This window comes from Rhinolophus hipposideros (genome assembly GCF_964194185.1).
Source record: "Rhinolophus hipposideros genome assembly, chromosome: 21".
In the NCBI taxonomy this organism is placed as follows: Eukaryota; Metazoa; Chordata; class Mammalia; order Chiroptera; family Rhinolophidae; genus Rhinolophus; species Rhinolophus hipposideros.
In genome coordinates this window covers 1,746,888-1,772,091 of record NC_138067.1, presented here as the reverse complement: position 1 = coordinate 1,772,091, position 25,204 = coordinate 1,746,888, and the positions used below count along the sequence as shown (strand labels likewise).

The 25,204-nt window shown below is 52.2% G+C and overlaps 1 protein-coding gene across 4 annotated transcripts in view; it reads left to right on the top strand.

The window, feature by feature from the left end:
- Window positions 1-1,450: 1,450 nt before the first annotated feature.
- Window positions 1,451-25,204, top strand: part of ZNF536 (zinc finger protein 536) — a 395,518-nt gene continuing 371,764 nt past the window's right edge. For 2 of the 4 annotated variants that reach the window (XM_081032919.1, XM_081032922.1), the window contains exon 1: window positions 1,451-1,760. The gene's annotated coding sequence lies outside the window, so the exon portion shown is untranslated. Of the gene's footprint in view, window positions 1,761-2,397; window positions 2,511-5,254; window positions 5,344-25,204 lie in introns of those variants that run through there. The other 2 variants (XM_081032920.1, XM_081032921.1) reach the window with 2 other exon arrangements.

Below are 25,204 nucleotides of genomic sequence, written 5' to 3'. Positions count from 1 at the left end.
CACTGCTCGGGCGATCATCCCCGTAGAGCTAGTGATGTCACTGATGTGATTGCTAATTTCTATACAAGAAAAAACCTTGTATTTTGGAATTTGTTCAAAGAGAATTTCAGACACATCAGATTGGAAAATGCCGACTGAATTCCTAAACTTTTTTGGGTAGGCAGGGGTTTAAAAAAACACCACTGCAGAGATATGAACAACGGACTTTAAGAATCTCATAGAACTAGCTTGTTAGGAAAACTGATTCTTTTCCCTGCTCCCCAAGGTCCAGAACTGGGAGGGAGGGAGGGAAGGAGGGAGGGAGGGAGGGAGGGATGGAGAGAGGGAGGGAGGGAAAGAGAGAGAATGCACTGGGTTCTCAGGGCAGAGTCTGAGGGTGCAGGCAGGTGGTGACCAGGACCGGTGCCAGCCCATGGATGGCATGCCTGGGGAGCAGGTCACCAGGTGCCAAGCGAGGTGCCAAGGCCAGTGCCCAGAGCATCTGGGTCGTGTCTGTGCCTGAGCCCCATCCCAGCTTGCTGCCCCATTGCTCCTCCCTTCCTGAAGTTTTCTGCACCTAGCTCCACTCTCGGACAGGTTTGCAACCCAGTGGCTCCTTCCACAGGAGGGGGTGGTGATAAGGTGGCTACGCTGCGCCTTTTCTTTGTCGTCACTTTTTATGTACTGTGGTGTCCTGGTTTAAAACCCGCCTGTCATCGTGGGGGAGCTGAGTTGGGGCAGGCCAGAGCAAGTCTTACCTGAATCAACGTTTTAAGTATCCCTGTGGCTTGGCGTTTTGAATAATCAATCTGTCTCCATCACTTCTTAACCACGCTTAACACAGGCCCTTCCCTGCATCCCTCCCTCTTTCTCTCTCCCCCTCTTCCTCTTCCTCTTCCTCCCTCCCCCTCTCTTTCTCTCTCTCTGTCAACTCTTTTGGATCCCGTCTTTCTGCCATTAACATTCCCCAATGTCACATGCAAGTCTTTTTCTTTAAAACAAGCTTCTCATTGGTGTATCTGGGTACTTCTTTTATTATTATTACTGAATCTTTTTTCCCCATAATGACACCAGGATCATTATATAATCCCATAACAAAGAGGCTTTTGAGGCACCAGCTTTTGTCAACTCTAGGACAGAGAATGTATAATTGCATTATTCAGCTTTTCCCCTTCTTCCCCCTCTCCCTGCTCCACAGAAACCAACCTCAGGCGTCATTCACATCTCTCTCTACCTTGTTACCTTGTGTTATTTACCGAAGGTTTGCCTTGAGGACCAGCACTTACAAAGTTGCCTTTAAAAAGTTATTTTGTTTAATAATTAAGTCCTGGAGCCCACCGCGTGACGATTATTCTGGACCCATAAGGCAGAGAACCTCCGTGACGTTTTTCTGGAAGTTTAATTACCGTATGCTAATTTCCTTGCCTACTACGTGATTAATTAAAATCATATTTTCATAATCATTTGGCACTAGTATTGTTTTAGAATTATCATGATCTCCTAAATAGTGTCTGTAAATAAAGTCGCCTCTAATGGCAGGCGCGGGAGGCGAGGCTGAGGACCTCTCCGTGTTTGTATCGCGGCGATTGGCAACATAACTGCCTTATTTACATTAAATACGCCACAAGGTTACAGCGCGGATCAACGTCATTTGATCGCTGATGTCTCCCTTAAACGGCCCGGCCGTGACTGATTCTCCGCGTCCCGCTGTCCGCCGAGATTCACCCGGGAGTTTGTTTCCCCCCAGAAAAGAAGCAGACTTGAAATAGTTTCAGGAGCAGGTAAGCATTACGCGTTTTGCTCACCCCGTCTCCGCGTCTCCTCTCCCTCCGTGGCAATCTCTCTCCCTCTCGGCTGGATAAAAAATTCTTTAGTCAAAGGCAGGAATGCAAAGTAGTGACAAGCGAAGGGGCTGATATATGTCTCAGTAACGAGTCTGACAATCAGAATGTAGCTCTTGGAGAATAGATAGATTTTAATAAGTGTGTTTACATGAGCTCAAGGTCAGAAGCACGCTGCGCTGTGTTAAATGGTTTCTTAGTTGCTAGACAGAGGGAAAAAAATGGACGATCACACACCATTCTTTGTAGATTATTATATCAAGGGTTCAGTCTCTGGCTCATCAAAGCTAAATGCCGCAAGACCTATCTAGTTGCTGTGAATTATGCCAGGGCGACAATGGAGAGCGTTTTTAATGGTACAATGCATTTCACCTACCAGATAGGGGGAGGCCGAGCCGGGGACGGGGCTGCCCGCGGGGCTGGGGGCTGAGTATCAATGAGCGGGGCGCCGCGGAGCAGACGCGGGTGGAGGTGCAGCCCGCCCTGCCCGGGCCGGGCCGGGGACGGCGCGCCGGGCTCCGCGGGGCCGGCGGGCGAGGCGCACGAGCGGGGCGCCCGTCCCCCCTCAGCCCCGGAAAATGATCAAGTCAATCATGTGGACATGTTTCATTATTCATTGAACACAATCTTTTACAACGCTCCGTTTACGTGCCCGACTTTGCTCCCGACGCCCGCCTCTCGATGTTTAAGGTAAGGAAAACAAAGGTGGGGGGGTCGCGGACGCCGCGCTGGGGGGTCGGCCGGTGGGGGGGGGCGCGCTGCGTGGGTGGGGGCGGCCCCGTGTCCGGAGGTGGCAAAGTGAGTTTGGACTCTTGGCTTGGCCCCCTCCCCTCCCCCTCCCCATCTGGGCAGCAAGGCCTGCGCCGGCTTCTTTCTCGCCCCATCGCGATTAAAAAATACGGTCTAATTAAATATCCGTGGCGGTGACGTTGGCGAGAGAAGCTGTCAGCGGGGGGGGGGGGGAAAAAGAGCAAGAAGCCGAGGACGCGGCGGCTGGGCTTCCATGGCGAACTTCGGCGGCGAGCAGGACCGCGCCGGGGCTGCTGCTTCCCCCGCCCGCGGCCCCGGGACCGTTACTTTGAAAAGGAGTCGCCGGGCCTGGCGCCGGCGGGCGCGGGTGGGACCCCAGCCCAGCCCCGGGCCCACCCGCGCCCCGCCCGCACCCGGTCCTCCCGCCTCTGCTCTCAGCCCCGAGAAACTTTCGGAGGGGTCCGGGGGTCGGATGGGGAGGGGAGGCCGGGGCCGCGCAAACTTCTGCGCAAGTGACTTTCCCCATTTCCCGGGTGCGGGAGACGCGGGCGCCCTCGCTGCCTTTCTCCCCTGGCAGCTTGCGGCGGGATCCGGCCCGCCGCCTGGGGGACAGAGGGTAATTTGTAATTTGAAAAAAAAAATCAAAGTTAGCTGATGCTCACACTGTGTGAAAGTAGCGGGCGTCCAGGGCTGCGGAGACCTGCCATTTTGTGTGTTCACCGGCCTTCTGCGCCCCGGGAGCCCCGCGAGGCCCAGGCGGGGGCGCGGCAGGCCGGGGCGCCGGGTCGGCCCCCGCGACCTGATACGCGCTGCAGCGCCTGCAGCCCCGCTCCCAGCCCAGCTTCGGCCCTGGGGCCAAAGATAAAAATCAAGAAGGAAATAAGTAACAGGTTATGGAGGGAACCGGTCAGCTTGGGCTCGGAAATGAGGGCAGGCAGTGAGGGGTGCTGGCCTGGGGGTCTGGAAGGCAGGGGAGTGGAGGGTCCAGGGCCTCTGGGAAGAGTGCAATTTGGGGGGCACAGACCCCCCAATCCCACATGTATGGCTGGGGGGGACAGTGATCTTTGCTGATAAACCTTTCTGTTTGCTTCAAGACATTTTTTGAAGATGAAGAAAGGAGGAAAACAGTCGTAGGCGGGACCGTGATGTATTTTAGGCAAAAAAAAAAAAAAAAAAACCCAAAAGGGGGGGAGCTTTTCTTTGATGATGAGTAGGAAAGTGTCCACATCTCAATGCGCCCATCTGTTGCAGTTTTGCAAATAATTTAAAATATAGATATCTCTGTATAGATGGATATATGTGAAGCGGAAGGTGGACGCGCAAGGACCGGCAAGTTAGAAAAAAGAAAGGAAAGGGGGTGCGGGGTAGGGAGAGAACTGCCCCTACCCCACCCCCCAACACTTCCGAGGAAACTCCTTCAGGGCTCTCTTTGGGGACAGGTGGAAAGTTGTCCCCCTTTTCACATCGGTATTGTGAGCGTCCCAACTATCCTCCCCTTGGCGAACGTGGACATCACCCTGATCATTTGGGGTGGGGTGGGGACCGCGGGGGCAGTGGCCCGGCGTGGGGGGGCCCAGGAGGGGTTGGGCCGTTCCAGCCCCGCGCTCCGGCCGCAGCCCGGCTGGGTTTTGTTTGCCGGATGGATATTGTTATGTCTAACGAGTGCCTCACTGGAGACGTGATTTGTCAGCCGCCTTCATTTTCACTTTAGCGGAAAATACGGCGGCTGCGCCGCGTCCTGGGGCTTGCGGGCCTCAGGCGCGGGGCGCCAGTGGTGGCTCTGGGGTGCGCGTGGGCGGCCGGCCGGGCACCGGCGCGGGGCAGTCGGCCGCGAGGGGCGAGAGCGCGCGGGCTGGCCTGGGGCTCCTCCTGCGCCTTCTCCCGGCCGCCGCCGCCGTGCAGTTTAGCGGGAATCCGACAGGGGCCGCGTTTGCTGAGCGCATCAGGCCGCCGGGCCTGGCCTGCCGGTGTAGATGCTGGGAGGGGGTTAGGGGTAAGAGGGCAGGCGGAGAGGGCCTCGGGAAACGGACTGGGCTTCAGTGCTTGCCACCCTGGTCTCCGGTGTCCCCAGCGAGTTGGGCGGCCCCTGGAGCCCTGGCCTTGGCGCCCCCGTCTCCAGCCAGGGCTTAGGTGAACTTGGGGGGGGGGGTGAGCGCACGCGCGTGTGCCTGTTTGTATGGGGGTGGGGTGGGGGTGGGGAGCTGGGAATGCACTGTTTTCCTTCCCGTTTGATAATAGCAACTGGATTCTTACTTTCAGACCGGCTTTGCTCATGCTGGGGTTGGGAGGGGGCGATCTTTTCCCATCACTCACATCTTTGTTCATTGTTCAGAGTGGAAGGCAGGCGACTTAAAGAGACGAAAGAGAGGAAAAGGCAGGGAGGGGGTAGAAAGAGAGGGGAAAAGAGGGGGAGCGGGAAGAGGGAGGGAGAGAGGCTGGGGGAGAGCGCCCCCGCCCAGCCCGGGTCAGGGTGGTCGGTGAAACAGTAAACCCGCGCACGGAGGGTCGCCGGGAAAGTGGACATTACCGCTTTAATTAACTTCGCGATGCTCAGCGGCGGGACCTGGCGCAGCCGTGACGCGCCCCCATAAATCTGCCGGGCCTGGGGCTGCTCCGAGAACTCGTGCAGTAGAGGCGTCAGATTCAGCGCGCGCCTCCCAGTCCGGAGCCTATTTGCATAATTGGATTTTTTTCCTCCTTCTTCCTCCCTGAAACTTGTTTGAAAACCCAAGTGAAAGCCTCGAAGACCTGCACGCTCCAAAGCGGGTACCAAGTAAGTGCCCAGCCCTGGCCTCGCGCGCAGAGCCGTTGGTCTCGGTGCCGGGAGCCGCGCGGCCAGGCGGCCTCGGCCCAGGCTGCTCGCCGGCGGGAGGGCGGCAGCCGCAGGCTCCTGGGCTCCGGGCTGGCAGCTGGCGCAACTTTTTCTTTTTTTTTTGTCTGCCGACTTTTTGGGGCAGGTGAGGCATTTGGGCCACGCGCGTACCTGTCGGGAACTCAGGACGGGATCTTTGGGGCGCCGTGGAGTTGGGGGCAGGCAGTGGGTCCCTGCCGCCACGGAGGGCAGAGCTGCGAGCAAGTGAGCGGGGCCGGCAGCTTGTCGCGCCGCGCGCTGGGTGCAGCTAGTAGCCAAATTCCTCCCCCATTATTTCAAGGTTTGTGTCCCTGGCTCTGTGTGTGTGTGTGTGTGTGTGTGTGTGTGTGTGTGTGGTCGCCTATGCTTTAAAAAGAAAGAAAAGCAACCCAAGCAAGAGCAGGAAGAGCTCCCACAGCCTGCTCCCATTTCCCTGGCATCATTTATGTCTGATGCTCCCAGACGGCAGCTTCTTTGCCTAAGACAGGGTCACCGACAGATTGACAATTCTGCTGGAAATGCCGTAAATGGTGTCGCCAAAATGTCGCTGCATTCATAAAACACCGACCCGTGCTTGATAAGGAAAGTGGTTTTATAGTACCTCAAATTTTATTAAAAACACATAGTATATTATTATTATTATTATTATTATTATTATTATTATTATTTGCAGTGTTCAGAATCTGGGAGAAGAGTCAATTGCTTGGGAGAAAACTGCCACCCTAGTTCCTGCTCCCTGGGAACTTGCTAGAGGCTCTGCCCACTGTCTCTCCTGGCAGGGGCAGAGGACTCAGTTTTGGGCCTGGGGAGTCGCAGGGAGGCGCCCCAGGCAGCCCTCTGGCCTCTGCTTTGGGAGAGCCTCGGGCTTCTGGCTGAAGGCTGCTTTAGTTATGATGTCATTCTGATAGGGAGTGCAAATGTCTCCTGATTCCACCATTAACTGCGGGGCTGATCTGCTGGGTAAGGATAGAACCGGCTGCCAGGCTTTGATGAATGCTGGCCTGTGGGGCCCCAGGAATTCACTCCCCTGCAGAGGAGGAGAGAGCTGCAGGGAGCCCCACCACCGGCCCCGCCTGTGGACTTTGTAGGGCCTCTATTCAGACACTGCTGTGGATGACAGTCTCCTGGACTGAAGGACCCCTGTTTGCCCAAAGTTTGGAAAACTGTTAGAAGGCCTGGATTTCCAGAACACACTTAATCTGGCACAAGTTGAATGCAGTTGTGACCTGGCAGAGGTATTTGGATCTGACAGGTAGCTGGGACCCTGGGTCTCTCTGGGACTATCGCAGGGAAGAAGGGCTTGTGACAGCTGCTTGCTACCTTCAGTCCCTTAACTGTGACTTTATGTTAATATTGCTGCAAGTAAACCGGATTTAGTGTGGGTCTTTAAATAGTGTACAATGATTTAAGACTTCTTTTGATTTACTGTGCAAATGAAATTTGCATAAATGTGATGAAAATGAACTTAACATCTGGGCATATGAAAAAAGGTTAGTGCCTCATATGTCATTCGCAGAGAAAGTCTCTAAAATGCTTTCACCCTAAACTCGGTTCGGGGAAGTAGTTCCTGGAGACATACATGGTAATTATGGAAAACCTGGAGAAAGCGCTTTTTTCTCTTGGACCACTGCTCTGAAAACCCATCTTGTCCTGTGCTTGGAGTGCTTAACTTCTGACAGGCTTGAGATCTCACAACTCAGCAAGTTAACTGCTGGCTGGGGCTGTCTTCACAGAAGATTTTGGGCTAGTGGGAAGGGACATTCACACTGCTGTGGTCCAAGCCGGAAGCCAATAACCCCATAAGGGAGAGGGCAGGGAGGTGGCCAGCACTTGCAGCCCTACTAAGCGTGGTTGCCCATTGGGTGTGGGAGGCAGCGCTGAGATGTGGAATGGTTGCCGGCTGAGGGCTGAGCCTCACCAAGCTGACCGACTAGGTTGTCTGTCCTGCCTTCGATAACCAGAGGTAGTTCCGTAAGCTCAGACTATAAAATGCACGAGCTCATTCAAATGAACCCTGAACTGCATCTTTCTTTTTGAGCAAGACGAGCGTATCTGTGGCATAAGGATATCAGCCTTCCTACATGTAGTTCCTCTTGCTCAGAAGGTGGCTATGAATGGCACAGGTGTTTTAAAGTGCTTGGAATGGAGGGAGAAAACGACAGCAGTGGTGCTCGTGAGAATATAGATGAACTTTTTTTTTTTTAGAAGAGGTTCATAAAAGCAGAAAGCAAATAGATTTATTTTTCCAGTTTGAATAAGGACAATTATGGCTTTTTAACATCTTTGGATTTAGTGTTTTTAATAAGCCTTTTAAGTAAGCTGAAATATCAGCTTGCATTTTGTTCTCAGCATTATTTAAAGTGAGACTTGATGCAAGTTTAAAAGCAAAAGTGAGCTTTGTGCAGGTCACCTTTTGTCCCTGCTGAGGACACAAGTCCCGACCCCTCGGTCAGGACCCAGAGCAGCTGAGTGCTCAGGCCTGTTTCGTCGTGTCTCCAGGTGAGACCTGACGCCATCTCCCAGGCTGTGCTGGCTGCCTTGTGGAGTCTAGAAGCCAGGCTCAAGCTCACTGCTAACAGGGGCTTCTCTGGGAACCCACCGCTGCCACGCGCACTGCGTGCTCCCTCCAGGACACGCTCTGGCAGGGCTGTGGACGGACCGGGGAAGAAGTAGTCCCAGGGCCAGGGGTCGCACTGTATGTCTTACCTGGCCATGTGGTACCTGGCTGGGAGTTGTTGGTGGAGAGGTCTCCGTCAAGGAGAAGCCTGTTGCCCAGGTCCGGGCTATTTGCTGGCACTGAGAGCCCTTAGCGGGATGAGCAGCCGAGCTGAGCCCGGGAGTCCTGTGCGCAGTCAGGTGGAGCTAAGCCAGGGAGCGGCCCCACTGGGGTCTCGCTTGGGCTGCGTCTGGCTGTATGAGCGTGTGCTGGGAGGGTGTTACCTGATAGAGGCACCTGTTCTGAGATGCTTTCCTGTCCCCCATAGTGGCACTGCCCAGGGTACGTTAGTGAGTTTGTAAGTGTCTGTGGTGGTGGGAGGGAACAGTGCTCAGAAAGGGATCCCCGGGGACTGTAAGCCACCTTTCTAGATCATCTCTTTTCCCAAATGAAGGCAGACGTGGCTGGAAGCCGCCTCAAGAAAGTGGGCCACCCAGCAAGCCACCTGGCTTGAGCCCAGCAGTGCCTGAGGGTGGGAGCGGGGCCCCCTTGTCCAGTTTATGCCGTCTCCAAGCTTCTGTTGACTGTCTGGCACGGGGCTTCCTAGAGTGGCAATCAGGGCTGGTTTTGGCTGGCTCTGTTGGCTGTTTGAGGGTCCATGACCCCACTTTGACTTTTAAAAAAGATTGTAGATCGTTTGTCTTTCTCTTACACTGAGGTCTTTGCTACGACAAAGGGCGTTGAGCACTTGGCTTTCCACAGCCTCTGAGCCCGCTGGAGGTCAGTCGTATGTGCCCGAGACACGAGATGCAGGATGAGGCTTCTGGTTGGGCTAACCTGGGCATCGTTTCTGTAGACCAGGTTTGTCGGCAGTGACACTGTGAACTTGAGCCACTTGTCATACAGGCTGTCCTACGCGTTGGAGGGTATGTAGCAGTCCCCTGACCTCTGCTCTCTAGATGCCAGCATTCCCCAGGCGTGGCAATCAAACATGTCTCCACACATTTCCATATGTCCCCTAGAGAACATCAGGCTCCCCACAGTTTTCCATGTGCCAGGCCTTGTCCTAGGTGACTCAAGGGGCACAGGGAGGGGAGGGGAGGGCCCACCCTGAGGGAATGCATGGGTCTGTGGGGGGACAGATGTGTCACGATGCCCTGAGATCCCAGGAGGTTGGGCCCTGCCCCGAATGGGGGCAGACGGGTGGGGTGTGAGAGGAGGGACAACTCCCACAGTGGAAGAGCAGAGGGGTGGGCTCAGCGCTGACTTTTTCTATCCGTTACACTGGGAAAGTGGCCCTGTGGGTGACAGCTGTGTCGTGGGTCCCCCACCAGGATGTATAAACCAAGAAGTGGAAAGCCACAGCTCTGAGGCTCTGAGCTGAGGCAAGCTGGCGTCTGCTGGCAGGGTGACGGTGGTGGTTAGTTTGGGGCATATTTGTGGTACATGTGGGTTCTAAGCGCTTTACTCATTTAATCCTTGCACCCTCTTTATGAGGGCAGGTGCTGTATTTGTCCCAAGTTTCCAGAAGGGAACCCCAGGCACCGAGAGGGGTGGGTGGGTGGTGTGTCCAGGATTGGAACCTGTCCAGTCTGCCTCCAGAGTTGGCATGCTCACCCCGTGTTCTGCTGTGCAGCACCCCTCCCGCCCTGCATCCAGCTGTCCGTCCAGGGGGCACACTCCCCACAAGTCACCTGTGATGTTTTTCACTGACCCAGGGAGCTCATCCACAGCCTCCTGATGCCAGGCTTGGGGGCTTCATGGGCAGGTAGAGAAGATCCGGGGCACCACAGCGAGGACCTACAGGTGGGTGGCCGCAGGAAGGTGCCACAGGTAGATGCCTGAAAGGAATGAAGAGATGCAGGAAGGAAAATCAGTGTGCAGGCTTCCCCTCTCCTGCACCTACCTGTTCTAACTGTGTCTCTACAGTGAGAGAGTGAAGTGCCGTTTTGACGCAGGAAAAATGATCCCCGTCAGCTTGGGCTGGCACGGACGTGGAGGTTTCAATCAAGACATAACAGCTCTGATTGCCCGAGCCCCGTTGAGCTGGGTCTCTGGTTACCGAGGCGGCCCCTCTCCTGCCTCCCCCTCTCCCTGCTGGTTCTTCAGCCCCATGCCCGTCTGCCAGCTCCCGTAGCTGCATTGCACACACCACTATCACTCTGCCCATCCGTTTAGGACCATGAGCCCCCTTCACGATGTTTTAGCCTTTTGTTGTTTTTACCAAATCACATGTGCACGCGCATAGGATAAAGGAGCTCTATTGACATCGTAAAAGCCAACCGATCGCATCCCCAGAATTGAGACTAATCATGGAAACGCCCATTCAGCCGTCATGATACTCATGTTCTCGCTTGCACGCTGAGGTTCCCGTGTCATTTCCATAGACTTGGGTGGGATTTTGGTTCATGGAGGCCTAGATCGGAGGGGTTGGCAGTAACTCAGTGAACGACCGTGCCCCTGGTTTCCGGGCACCTCTGTAGGTGTGCGGAGGTGGCAGCACATACACTCCTGCAGGGCCACCATGAGGTGCTGGTCTCCTGGCAGGCCCAGTGTTCTGCACCCTGGACGCCTCGTTTATTTCCTGCTTTCACAACCCAGTGAAGGCCACCCCTCAGCACACCTGCACCAGTGGTCAGCCTGAGGCCTGTGGAAACTTGTTGCAGCCACACAGCTCCACGTGCCCAGTGGGATTAAAATCGGCCCACGCTGCTCACCTCTTGTGCGCCCGCCTCCTCGTGCAGTACTCAGACAGGAAGGACTGTGACAGAAACCATCCTTCCCAGTCCCATTAATTTGCCTTTAATGCGAAAGTTAAAAATGTAAACGGGAACTTGCTACTTGGAGAACATATGCATCGTTGTAAATTTGTTTCCAAGAGGGAGAAAATATTTGGAAACTGTATCAGCTAAATTGTATCAATTATAGAGAAGCAAACAGATCTCAGACCACATAGATATTACACATGAAATTTAATCTGAATAGCTTGATTATTTAATTTTATCTTTTAAAATATCTAGAAACATGAATTCTTTATTGGCTGGAGAAACAAGTGGCACACGCATGTAAAAAATTCTGAAAATTCTAATTCTCGATTCAAATCTATTCAAGTCAAGTCAGGCAAAGTCTTCCAGATTACTACAGAAAGGCTGTCACTTCTATGAAGCCTGTTGAAAGGGCTGAGAAATCTTACTGAAATTACAGCTGAAGTGCTTTAATTATTTTGCTTTTGCGGCCAGGGCTCCCAGTTTGGTTGGGGATTTTAATCTGCTGATGCCAAGTGGCTATTTCAGCAGCCTGGAATCTGCGCAGAGCAGAGAGCATGTCACTGATGAAACATGGCTGGGTCTGCTCATTAAACTCAGTGCAACATCTGAGAAACTTTATTCACAAGTGTTCTCCCCCAACCCACACACAAAGAGGGTTGGCACTGATGGGTGGCAATCCCATGCCAGTAGCCCAAGAAGAGTTTAAAGGTGGGAAAGTGTGGTGTGGGACTGTAGGGAGGGAGCAGGCGGCCATATGGCCCCAGGGCAGGATTTACTGTGCCAAGCTGGACCTCCTGGTGGTGGAGGGGATGGTGGAGGGCTGCCCCTGTGCTGGTCCCATGGTGGAGGGCTGCCCCTGTGCTGGTCCCATGGTGGAGGGTTACCCCTGAGCTGGTCCCATGGTGGAGGGCTGCCCCTGAGCTGGGCCCATGGTGGAGGGCTGCCCCTGAGCTGGTCCCATGGTGGAGGGCTGCCCCTGAGCTGGTCCCATGGTGGAGGGCTGCCCCTGCGCTGGGCCCATGGTGGAGGGCTGCCCCTGCGCTGGGCCCATGGTGGAGGGCTGCCCCTGAGCTGGTCCCATGGTGGAGGGCTGCCCCTGAGCTGGGCCCATGGTGGAGGGCTGCCCCTGAGCTGGTCCCATGGTGGAGGGCTGCCCCTGCGCTGGGCCCATGGTGGAGGGCTGCCCCTGAGCTGGTCCCATGGTGGAGGGCTGCCCCTGAGCTGGTCCCATGGTGGAGGGCTGCCCCTGCGCTGGGCCCATGGTGGAGGGCTGCCCCTGAGCTGGGCCCATGGTGGAGGGCTGCCCCTGAGCTGGTCCCATGGTGGAGGGCTGCCCCTGCGCTGGGCCCATGGTGGAGGGCTGCCCCTGCGCTGGGCCCATGGTGGAGGGCTGCCCCTGAGCTGGTCCCATGGTGGAGGGCTGCCCCTGAGCTGGGCCCATGGTGGAGGGCTGCCCCTGAGCTGGTCCCATGGTGGAGGGCTGCCCCTGCGCTGGGCCCATGGTGGAGGGCTGCCCCTGAGCTGGTCCCATGGTGGAGGGCTGCCCCTGCGCTGGGCCCATGGTGGAGGGCTGCCCCTGAGCTGGTCCCATGGTGGAGGGCTGCCCCTGCGCTGGGCCCATGGTGGAGGGCTGCCCCTGAGCTGGTCCCATGGTGGAGGGCTGCCCCTGAGCTGGGCCCATGGTGGAGGGCTGCCCCTGAGCTGGTCCCATGGTGGAGGGCTGCCCCTGCGCTGGGCCCATGGTGGAGGGCTGCCCCTGAGCTGGTCCCATGGTGGAGGGCTGCCCCTGCGCTGGGCCCATGGTGGAGGGCTGCCCCTGAGCTGGTCCCATGGTGGAGGGCTGCCCCTGCGCTGGTCTGCAGAGCCTCTCTGCACCTGTCACTCTGAGCCTAGGGAGCCCCAGCCCTGCCTGGAGCTCTCATGGACTCAGGATATACCGCTTCTTAAGCAAAAAGTCAGACGCTGTCTGCAGTTCTTTTCTGAGATCGTGGATTTGACAACTTAATATCTGTTTTCTGTATGTTTTTTGTTTTGTTCTGTTCAGTTCCTCCCCCCTTCCTCCGCATTTCTCCCTTTTCACCTGTTTTACCCTTCACTTACGCATTCTGAAAGTGTATTGAAAAAGCTTCTGTGAATGTTTGGTGGGGGTGCATTGGTATTTTAGTTTCATTTAAAAATTCTCATCTAGCATATTTTGGAGGCAGAAGAAAACAGACAAGATGACACAAACGTTTGCGTCACTTACAAATGTACTGATTAAAGCTGTAAGGTAGTGATTTCCCCTTTCATAACAGCTGCCACCCCAAGGAAGACACAGTAGCTTTCTAAGTGCGTGACAACTGATGGGCTCAGCCTTGATCTGGTCATCTGATTGGCATTTCCCATGACACTGCTTCTGTGATGTAATGAGCGACGATGAGGCCTGGCTTTTGGGGAGATGTGTGTGCCGTGGACATGTTTACCCCTTCATGATGGTTGTCTGCTGAGGTCACGTAATACAGCGCAGATAGTAGGGCTTGTGCCGTTCTCAAAACGCTCCCCAAAGAGCGGGCTGCCTTTTGACACTCTGCCCTTTTATCTCACGGATGCAGCAACTTGAGCCTGCGTTTCCCCTTGTGTCTCGGGTTGACAGGAGCTCGGGCTGTGGGAGATGTTTTCTTCAGGCCCTGCTCGCTCTGCCTGAATCAGGAGCCTGGCTGTTCAGGTGAAAAGTGCCAGGCCTATGTGTACAACTAGGGGGCTGTGGGGGTCAACTGCCCAGAAAACTTTCTCCCTTTACATGATGACATTGCTCAGATAAAAATCTCGTAATTTTTGTGTGTGATCTCCAAATACCACCTTCAATAAAATAATTTGTTCATTGATCTAAAGAATGAGAGGTTTCCAGCTGTTTCGTTCCTCAGGACAGACTTTTGAGTTGGAATGTGTCTCTTTGACTCCCTTCTGGTAGAGGTCGCCTCCTGTGGAGGTCACTGTGAAGGGGCCCAGGTGGCCTGGGGAGGCTGGGGACGGAGCACTGACTTCTCTGGGAATCAGAGCGCTGAGCAGAATCCAGTGCAAAATTCTGTTATGATCATGTGTGTTTCAGCGTTTAGACGTTTGTGCTTGTCCGTCTTCTTCTGAAAGGCCAGCGAACTGAGTGGTTGCTGGATGGGGGAGCCAAGGGGCTGTCCCCTGACTAATCTCTGCCCTCAGCTCCTGTTAACCCTTAGATCCACACCAGGGAGCTGTGCACTTTCCACTGACTGTCATACGCCAGGAGGAGGAGACTGAAGGGGGAATTCTTTGTGTGCATTTTATTTGCTAATTAGATTTTTTTTGCAAGGGTTACATCGTACATGCATTGCTTGATTTATCAATATCTATAAGTTAGTTTTTTGCATAATTTAATTTTTAGGGATGTTCCCTCCCTCATTCCATGATTAAGATGCTGATTTCATTGAGCTGGAAACATCAAGTTTGTAAATGAGGAAGAGCTAGAAGCCTTTTTTTTTTCTGTTTTGTTGTTAAGCCGTGTGACACAGAGATAACGTACTCGGGCCATTCAGACGGGACCAGCTCCGCCAGTTACCAGCTGATTGTGGAGGGCGTTTCTGCTTCCAACCTCAGTTTTCTCATCAGTAGAATTGGCATAATTCTTCCAACATAATTGAGTCATCAGGATTAAAAGAGAAAAATGATTAACCAATGAGTCCAGAGACCAGCAATTCAACAAATGGCTAGCTACAAGTTTTACGTGTTTTAGACACTTTGTTAAATATTTTAGAAATGAAAACCCCACCTAAAGTGATGGGCATCGGTCATTGGCAAAGTCTGGTGGGGAGGCCCCAGTCCTCCTTTGTTCCCCTGGCCCATCTTGGGAGTTACTCACCTGGGATCGGTGAGTATCCATGTATCGATTTCCTATGTGTTTCAGAAGATGCATTTTAAAGGGTCAGCTGAGTTCACGGAGGGGTACACGGTGGCGGTGAGGTTGACGTCTTCTCTAAACAAACATTCTCACTCCAATCATTCAAATGTTAGCACCAGGTTTCCAGGACACGCGCACACACACACACACACACACACACACACACACACACACAGCCTACGGGTTGTTGGAATCTAGATGAGAGTGAGATGGGCCTTGCTCTCCTTCCTTTCTCTGGATCAGAGTCAAAGACCCCAAGGAGGCACTGTCATTGATTGATTGATTGATTGATTCATTCATTCATTCATTCATTCTTTTAAAAGATATGTATTAAGTCGTCCTGTGTCCTGGGCAGAATTGGTACTGTGAAGAAGGGCAGGGTCACTTTGGGACTGTTGTATTAAAAACAAAGTGCCTGTGACAGCAGTGAGAATCCCGTAGGTTCCAGGTTCCAGGTTAAACACACACCTGTCTGTATCAGAATCCCGCCTGATACGCATACTGGCACGCACTCCCTGGGAGCCGAGTGCGTGAGCATGAAGTATAAAATGGAGACACTGATCTTGTGGACACGCTTTCAAATGAGGCCCCCACAGACAGGTGGGGGTTGGACCTAAGGCCTGTGCTTCCCCACCCCCTGTAGGATGCGGTCTGGGTTTGCTTTCTCTCCCTGCAGGGGACCCCAAATCTATCACCAAAAGAAAGTGCCAGCCATTCTTTGAAAGTAGGATGTCCTAGAGATGTCATATTAAGAGACAAGGTCTCTTTGGGGGAAATTCGAAAGGAAGACCAGGTCCTGTGAATAAACCTCCAGCATTTATTTTTGAGTGCGTGCATATTACACAGCGGCCTTGGGCTCTGAGATGCAAGAGATCGTTTAACTTAATGCTTAGGACACTCTCTGCTTTTTGATGGAGAGAAGGGGGCTGACCCGTGTGGTGTGACTTGCCCAAGGTCATGCAGCTGGGAGAGGGTAGTGCTGGGTTCTCTCTGAGTGGGACTTGTGCCTGTGACCCGGGGCTGCACATGTCCTTTGCACTGGGGCTCATCACATCTGGCCTGGACCTTCTCTGGAGATGAACGGGTCCAGACAGACGTGGCCTCGTTCGCTATCTCTTCCTAAGGTGGCTGGTGTATGCAGTGGGAGCTGCTGTCCTGCCACAATCCTGCCTTCTCGGCAGTGCCACCGTGCTCTGCAGCTCACGCTCAGACTTGTCCCTCCTGCAGATACTCACTGCGCTAGACACAGCGGGGGACCGACACCCACGGTTCTTGCAGCTGTAGACACAGTCACAGGAGAGAGTCACAGTATTTGTCACGTCAGCTGTGACCATGAAGACTGAAGGAGGAGGACAGGGGGCTGTGGGGGCACTTCCTCCTCACCAGGTGGTCAGTGGTGTTCTCGGAGGACCAAGGGCCAGGCAAGCGAAGGGGACGAAAGACTTCCAGGCAGAGGGAACAGCATGTGTGGAGGCCCTGAGGTTGGCCAGATCCTCATGGTGTGAGGAGAAGAAAGAGGGCTAGGCTGGCTCAAGTTGGGGGTACATGGGTCCCCAAGGAAAAGTGCGGTCTTCATCCTTTGTATGGGGAAGAGGTGTGTGCTGGTGGGCGCTGCTGCCTCACTTTGCTGTGAGCACAGCCGGCTGACGGCTGCTTCCTGCAGGACAGGGTCCCCTGGCTGCCATGGCCTTCTCTTCCTTCCGCCTCTCCATCCATTCCTCTTCCCATACAAACCATTCATTCATTCTGCAAACATCTACTGCACGTGTGTTGTGCTGGGCACACAGAGAAGTTAGAAAACAAAGTGAGTTGCAAAGGCAGAGAATGAGAAAGCTCGGTTAATTCTCGTTTCTGTTGAAATTCACGAGTGGCTCTGTAATGCCTGGCTCCACTCTGCCACTGTCCCCCACCCCAACTCTAGGGGTGTCCCCTGGCTACACAGCTCTCTGGTACCTAATTTGGTTCTACTTGTTCAGACCTCATGTAGTGTCAGGGGAGAGAGTAAATCCTGAGTTTTGTTTTATCTCCAAGTTCCTGTCCTTCCTCCTGTTACATGTTTCCTCCCATCCTCCCATCCTGTTCTGTTGTCACTGAGTGCGCCGGTGTCAGGCAGGTGGCCAGACATGCATATATGTCACCCGTGGGTCCAAAGAGGGCGACCTTTGGTGTGGAACTTTGCAAGTTCACATTTCCATCTCATGCCTGGACCTTTTGATTCATTCCTTACACGATTATAATGGTAACTTTTACATCAAATTTAAGTTTTTAGTGGAAAATGAAATATGTCCTGGCTCTCAGGATACTGAACTTTTTTTCTCATCATTTGGTTTTAAATGGTTAAGTAAATTTCATTAAATAGCTGTAAACATTCCAAATGGTCCTGCATACATATCGTATTTCACATCATGGTAACTTCTGTGTAAAATATTAAAATGTAAATGACTCAGTAGAAAAATTATGGAAACAAATGCATGACTTTTATTACATTTTCCAAAAAGTTGCTTAAACATTTCCCCTTTCTTAGCAAAAACCTATGATGAATTAAGAGGAAAAATGTTTAAGGGCATAAGAAAAAATAGTTCTTTAGAATAAAGGAATTGACCTTGGTAAACTGTATCCCCCTTATTTTTTCTGTTCAGCTCTGTGAATATATGTTGGTTATTGTCCACAGATCAATTTGATTATTACCAGGTAATCTGTGTCAGCATGAAGATAATGATTGGAATTTCTAGGCTTTAGTTGGAATAATATTTTACCCAAGTATATAAACATAGATCTAAATTTATATGTATTTTATGAAATTTGAACCAACAGTTCTTTTCCTTTTAAGAAATATTTCAGTCTATAGTAAAAATTGTCCAAGAAACATCGGTATTTTATTTTAGTCTCTGTCATGACCTTCCATAGGATTGTTCTAGATTAATCTTGAAGAGTGACACAAGATTCCTTTTCTATTATAAGTAGCAAATAATGTAATAATAACAAATGGTAACTCTAATGAAAACATTATATTTTTCTCCAACTAAGAGAAGAGTGCCAACAATAGGTAGGATAAAATAAAATCAATATTTTGACAGGGTTCTATTATGTCTGGCTCATTACGTGGAGAAAACTTCTGTTTTCAACCCTAAATTATAAAGTGCCAACAAATAGTAGTTTTAATGTCTCCCCTCGTCCCAGTGCATATAATGCTTTGCAAGTTATTTTTGGAGCAAAATGATTTTTGATTCTGCAGATGTATAGAGATTGCATTGTGTAGGTTTTGTCTTAGGGAACAATGAAAAAGTTTTGCCGTGCAATTTGTATTCAAGAGACGGTCCAGTCCAAATTCTAGTTCAGCACAGTGTTACCCCGTTTTTCATATCAATGAATTTGTATGTGTGTGTGTGTGTGTAGATCATTATCCCGTCGTTTTTCACACTCACACACACACACTCACTCTTAAAGGCCATGTTCACTCATGATCATTAATTTCACCCAAAGTTTCACTTAGCTTCCTCTTCAGTTAGAAGAATCTTCTAGAGGTTCTGATTTCTGAGGACTGATTGTCACTTATTCAGGCTCCTATTGACTGGGCCACGTGATGGGAGCGATTGATCCGCCTCAGACCCACGACTGCTAATTTTCCTTTGCAGCCGTGCTTTCTGCCGCGCCCCTTCTCGAGTGCCCCACATTCTTCACACAGGGCTCAGCACACTCCGAGCCGGGCCCCCCAGGTACAGTGCGGTTTCATTAGTGCCAAACTGCATCTCTGACTTGTGCAAAAGGTATTTGTGTCACCACCGTCCGTCCTCCTTTGTTTTCCAGAGATCACAAAAGCCTGGGATTTAGAATAGCAGATGAAAACATACAGTGCATATTACTGATGCTGCTTTAATTGTCTTATCGACAACTCACTTGAACTTGGAGAAGCAGGCTAATATTTATCATCCTGAACTCGTGTGCATTTTCTTGACTAAAGCCATAATTACAAAAGAATTTCCAAACTCGGATGCCTGCCTGCTACTGCCTCACCTTTCCTCTGTTTGGATAAGCAGCTCCTCTGCTCACTGCCCCTGAAGCTTTTCGGTCCTCTGGATGCTTCTCCCTCTAGGGGTGATCTGGCTAATTAACACCTTGATCAGCACCTGGCCTGGAAAGGAGGAGGCGGAGATGAGACCCAACCTGAGCACTTGCAAAGAGGGCAGTGCCATCCGGCCTTGGGGGTGCCCAGAGGCTTTTGTTTTTTTGAAGAGACAGCTGTTTCTTTCCTTTCGGAAAATGCCAATCGACCACATGAGATGGATTTAGAACAGGTTGAAGCTGGAATTGAGGCCGCCGAGCTGGGGAGGAGGCGCAGGTCCACTGGAGGAGGGTTTCACAAGCTCAGGTTGATGGATGGGCCATCGTGGGCCAATCGTGTCGACCTTGCTCTCCCCCACCTCCCACCTGCCCCTCTCTCGTCCACCAGGCGCCGGTCCCACTGGCCTCGTGTCAGGTCCTTGGACGTGCTAGGCTTGGTCACACTCGAAGCCTTTGGCATCGCTCTTGCTTCTGCCTGGAACGCTTCATCTGGCCTCTTCTGCTCTCCCTCATGACTCATCCAAATGCCCCCTCTTTAGAGACACTCCTCCTGCGCTGCCCCCTCTACTCACCCAGTTACCTCCTAGCTCATCATCCTGTTGTATCTTCTTCCCAGGATTTACCTTTATAGGTTCCATCAATTGTTAGCACGCTTCCCCGGCTGCCTCCCTCCACTGGAACTGGACCCCAGGGCCAGGCGTCTTATGGATGACACGACTTCCGGTACCTAGAACAGTGACTTGCGATGGCAGCCAGCAAGTCAATATCTTTTGAAAGGATACTACTTTCCTAAGGAAAAGTACAGATTTGGGAGTTGGCCCTTGCCCCTTGGAGAAAATGTCGCTCCATGTAACACACTATCCCGTGACCTGACGCATCCGTTGTCCCTTGTTAGAGATGCAGGCTGCAGCTCTGGCTTGGTCCTCAGTCCTAGGAGGTTGACATGATGGAAATTCAGAAGGGCAGTTGTCTATAGAAAATGTATTAGTGTTATTGCAAAGTTTTTCTCTCCGGTGGGGCACTGCTCAGTCAAAGATGTTTCTTCTGGCTCTTGTTCTGGCCACGGAGGGCTCTTGAGCCGTCCCCTGCCCGTGCACCTTGTCTGAGGTCGGCCGGGCTGTCTGCACCCCGGGCTCTCCCTTGACATCAGTACGTTGGGCACGGAGAGCCCTCGTCTGTTCTCTGACGCTGCTGAGAGCCAGCTGTGTGGAGCCCTGATTAACACAGACCGAGTTGTTCGTTAGTCGCTGAGGCAGCTCTTGCTGGGGGTCCCTGGGCAGAGCAGTTGTGGAGCCTGGAGGAGATGCCGTCTTGACTCCCTGATTGGTGAGGCGCTCATCTGACTGATGAGTGAGGTGGAGTAACCCCACTGGCTTCAACAAGACACTCGAATCACAGAGGATGATTGCAGAGGGGAGAGGGGACTTTCAATCTATGTCACATCTTGTTGCCCAAGTGACTGCCATCTTGGGACGCTTTAAGATGCCGGGCAGTCTGTTTTCTGGAAGCCTTGGAGATGCTCGCCTTCCTCCTCCTGACAAGTCAACAACCAAGAATTCCACAGAAAAAGAAAAGATGGGATGAATCTGGGAATGATTATCTCACCTGTGTGCTCCATAGAATTCTTCCACTGCGTAACATTTCTCCACCATCCGTTACTTGTTTACTCTGTGAGCTAAATAGAAACATGTTTACCATTTCTCCTCCACAGGGATCGCAAGCGCCCTGAGGACAGCTTCTCCCCTTAGCACGCCTGCACCCTCCCAGCCTTGCACTGTCGCTACCCCACCCACAGGGTGTCCGGTACCTTCCAGGGGTTCCGGATGGGAGAGGAAAGTAATAAAAGTAAATGTCAGAAGAGAACTGGGAAATAGGTCTTTTGAAAAGATTTAAATAATTTCCCAGTGAATTATTTGTGATTTATAGACCTCTTGGGCTAAAAACCATTTGCCATATAGTTGTTGTTTTTTCCTTTTCAATTCAACGAGTAAAAAAAGTCTGCTAATTATTCACAAACAAACAAAAACAAACAAACAAAAAAACAAAGACTGTAAAAGTACCAGGGTAGCTTGAAACTCAAAGCCAAAACTTTTTGGGAGTGAAGTTGTCATCATGAATGTGCTCCTTGATCAGGTAAAGTGAGAAATCCTTTGGTTGTGTGCTTCTTGGGGATTTTTTGCCTCTAATTAAGGAGGGAATTCCTCCTCCCAACAGAGGGCTGGGGAGCTCAGCTGTGCCAGCTCTCCATCGGGATTTTGGCCTTGGCGTAGTCATGTCTGCCTCTAGCCTTTCTCCCAAGGGTCTCCCCGTCTCCAGCTTCCAGTTTTAACTGCTGTGTTCCAGCTATTTGATTGCATGAATGCAAATGAAATAAGCACTCCTGCGTACCCAGCGTGTGGCCCCGTGGCTGGCAGTGTCCAGTTCAGACCAAGTGCAGGGTGGAGAGACAGACCTGGGTCCTGACCCCTGCTTGGTTTGTCACTTGGGTGACTTACTACTCCAGCCGAGTCTGGGTGTTTCTTTGTTTGTTTGTTTGTTTTAAATCTGTAAAATGAGGAAGATGTGCCTGACCAATTGCTCCTAAACTTCGGCAGACAAAACAATGGTTTGGGGGGCTTGTTACTATTCTGATTCCTGGGCCCCACCCTGAGGACCCAGTTTTAGAGATGGTACGTTTGTCCGTGGACCTCGGGCTGGTCCAGGTGGCCCTCTCCAGTGCTGCTGTGACCGTTTAAGGAAACCTGGAGAAGCAGTTATACATTAGCAAAACTTACTTATTGCCTACTTGGTTTTCTCTGGTTTGTCCTAATTTGGTGACATTTTGTACAATCAGAGAGTATTCCTGGCCAGAAACCACAGAGGTAACTCTAGATGCTTCTCCTGAGGACCTCTCATTTTGCCGGGCAGGTGACAGCATCAGAAAGCTCCACTCGGGGCAAGAGGAGTCCCACACACCCTTGATTTGACCCCAGGCCACTGTGACGTTTTGCTGGCGCCTCACACCCCCAAACCCGGTGGAACCGACTGGCTGTGTTCATGCAGGAGCCGCATGGTTGCTGAGTCTTAGTGTTTGAATCCAACCCAACAGAAAACGGCAGAAGATGACGAGGGAATTACCACAGTTTATCGACAGCCTCACCCGTGATTTTATGAATGTGTAGCTTCAAACAGAAGAAAACAAAAACACACATGCTTCTAAGCTTGGGTGGCTAAGAAGTGTTCAGGCTTCTGTGGGTGGGGTTGGGGGGCTCTTCCGGAAAGGCGCAGTGCCAGTGAGCAGACACACACTCCTCAGCCCTCATTCCCTGTGAGGTGGGAGCGCCCGTCATCACGCCTAACAGAGCACGTGGGCCGGACGCTGCCAGCGCTTCTGCAGAGGCTGTGACCTGCGACCTTGGCTGGCACTGCTTCCCAGGCGACCTTCTTTCTGTTAGATCCATCCTCAGCATGGACGACTCTCGAGCAGATGGACGTCTATAGTCCTTTTGCCTTTTTTGCACCCGTCCCCAGAAAATTGGTGACCGTAAGCAGGAAGAACGAACCACCATTTCGTGCCAAATAAAAGCACTCGGTTTCCTGCCCAGTGTGGGTCTCAGCCCCCAGGTCTTTGTTGTGCATAATTAACATGTGCACACAGGCTTGACCTTAAAAGATGCCCTGGGTGTCAGAGTGACCGAAGCACATCCGGCTTGTTTCCTGGGCTCGCCGTCGGGGTGGGGAGGCCCTTCCCGAGTTTCCCTGGAGAAGCTGGCTGTGTGGATGAAGTGCCCTTCTCCCTTCCACTCCTCAGAAAACACTGACTCGGGGCAGAGCACTGAGCTTCCAGACAGTTGGAAATGAATGTTGCAGCATACCTACACATACTAGTCCTGCTGAACACGGGAAACGAGGGGGGCGCGGGGTGGGGGGGCAGGGCCGCTGTCCGCTCCCCTGGGCACGCCTAAGGGAAACCTCGCGGCACTTTCTCACCAGGTCTTCAGAAGTCCTGGGAGGTCGGGGCATGGTCTCATTTTCCAAACAAGGTGCCTGGAGCTCAGAGCACCAGGTGAATTACCAAGCCTGTGCTCGTGGCAGGGTGGCAGCCGGTGGGAACCCCCCCACTCCGCCCACAGAATGTCTCTTTCTCACCATGCTGTTCATTTCATGGCTGTGATGACTGAGATTTGGTCAAGGAACAGAGAGAGAAGGAGCTGCTGGGTGCCCTGGAGGATGGCACTGGCTGCCCTGTGCCATCTTGGGGGCAGAGGTGGAGGCCGGGGTCAGCAGCGTCCAGTGATGTTTTCTGGGGAAGGGTCTCACAGTGTGATCACCAATCACCAGCAACTTACCTCCTATGTTACCCACTGCTGGGAACATTTGGGGGGACATCCTTTAAATGGTTTCTTCTCTGGGCAAAGACAAGCAGTTGCTGAATCTGCCCTCTTGCCAAGTAGGCGAGATGTAAGAACATGTTTTCTATTGATTTTTAAAAGCAATTCAGGACCCAACTGGTAATAATAGGTGTGACCTGTGCCGTTTTCCAGGCAGTCACAAGCAGCTCGGAGCCTTGTTGTGCGACTCTGATGTTTGGGATGTGCATTCTTTGAAGATTACTTCTAAAGCAAGGCGTCCAAATCCTTAATTCACGATTCTGTCTATTCCTGTGGTGTTTACATTCCACTATGGCAGCAGATCACTGTAAGAGAGGACGATGAAAATGCGCTTTTTAAAAGGGCTTTCTCACGCGGGCTTCCTTCAAAGACCCTGCCTGTGCCCTCTTCTGGATTCTGGCTCCATGTTTCATGTCCAGGGAACATGGACATTAGTGGGTGATGTAAAGCTGTGCCACATTGTTCTGGCACATTCGGGCTGAGCTCTTGGGGCCCTGGGCCTCGGGTAGCAGGAGCTGGTGTGATGTTCTGGTGTTCAGGCACGTCCTGGGGCATCCCTCTGGAGTGCCTTCCTGTGGTTTGTTAAAGAGCTTTCCCTGCCCTTTGCAGGAACTGGGCTCTGAAAGGGTCTTGGGGAGAGAGGCTGGTGGGGCTGATAGATTTGGCTGGTGAACAGAGCAGGGCTTTGCTAGGGCCAGGCACGAGAGGAGGAAAACTTCTTCTTCTAAGAGAAGGCTTGGAGCTTTGCAGCCTGAGAGCTCAGGTAACACGTGGACGCAGGCCCCGCTGAGGGCTCCGGGTTCCCGGGACCCTGAAACGACTGTGGTCCTCCCTCCTCGGCACCCTGCTCCCCTGATTCCAAAGGCACATAGTAAATGGAATGACAGTTACTTCTGATTTTTCCCCAGCTCTGTTTTGATCCTTTTTTTTTTTTTTTTGAGGGAGTGGTATCCAGTGTCAAATACTTAAAACTGCAATTTCATTTTGTTGTTGTTGTCGCTGCATTTTGGGAGAGTCTTCAAGGCACGTGATCCGTCCATGTCTCCCAGAGCTGTGCTTGGTGGCTTCTCTGGTGAACATTTGGAGCTGATCTACTCCCCACCATCCCACGGGTCAGTTGCACCTGGACACTTAAGGCACTCTGTTGTCAGGGAGCATAGCACCTGGCCACCAAGCCGTCTCTGGGTCACCTTGTGTGTCAGGGATCAGGGTGGGGACAGTTCTGTAGGCCATCCTGGGTCTGTGTTGCAGGAGGCCAACCAGAGGCCACGTCTGATGCAGGTGGCATCACCCGCGTGCTATCTCCTCTTCCCTGACTGGACAGTAGAAATCTGGGTGAGCTCGCAGATGGCGTGTGGTTATGGGGGTGTGGTGGGCAAAGGCACAGGCTTTGCAGTTGTCAGCGCACTTTTTCTATAACATGGTGAGAAGCCCGAGTGTGAGCAGGAGCTGACACAGAGGCTGACACCATCCCTTTAAGAACAGGCTCCTTAACATTTTGTTGACCATTTAAAGGACAGTTTGGCCTTGAACTTAAAAAAAAAATTATTAACTTCTTCTACCTTTAAAACACACTTTCTATTCCCTTTAGGGAGCACTCCCTGACAGTTTTGGTGGCCCTGGCTGGCTTTGGCTATGATGACACACCATCTCCCCATATCCCTGGGGTGCCTCACAGAAAGCTGAAGAAGGGGTCCAGGGTGTGGAAGAGGCAGGTGCATGTGACCAGGGTAGGGTCATGAGGCTGTTGTCCCTTCCATCTCCTTCAGATCAACAGCATTCCCAAGGCCCATGCAAATCAACTCTGGGACTTTTAGTGTGTTTTATGCCTATCTCTGTTAAATAGACTTGAGAGACACGTGCCTCACCTTTCTTTGAGTAAACACAACCATAAGCATCCCATGAAGTGTGTGACACCTGTAGCTGACAGCATTAACAGTCAAGTACAAAGGTGCCCAGAAAATGGGGAACCCTCGCTCGTATGATGGCAGGGCTAAGGTGTTGAGGTGGGATGGAG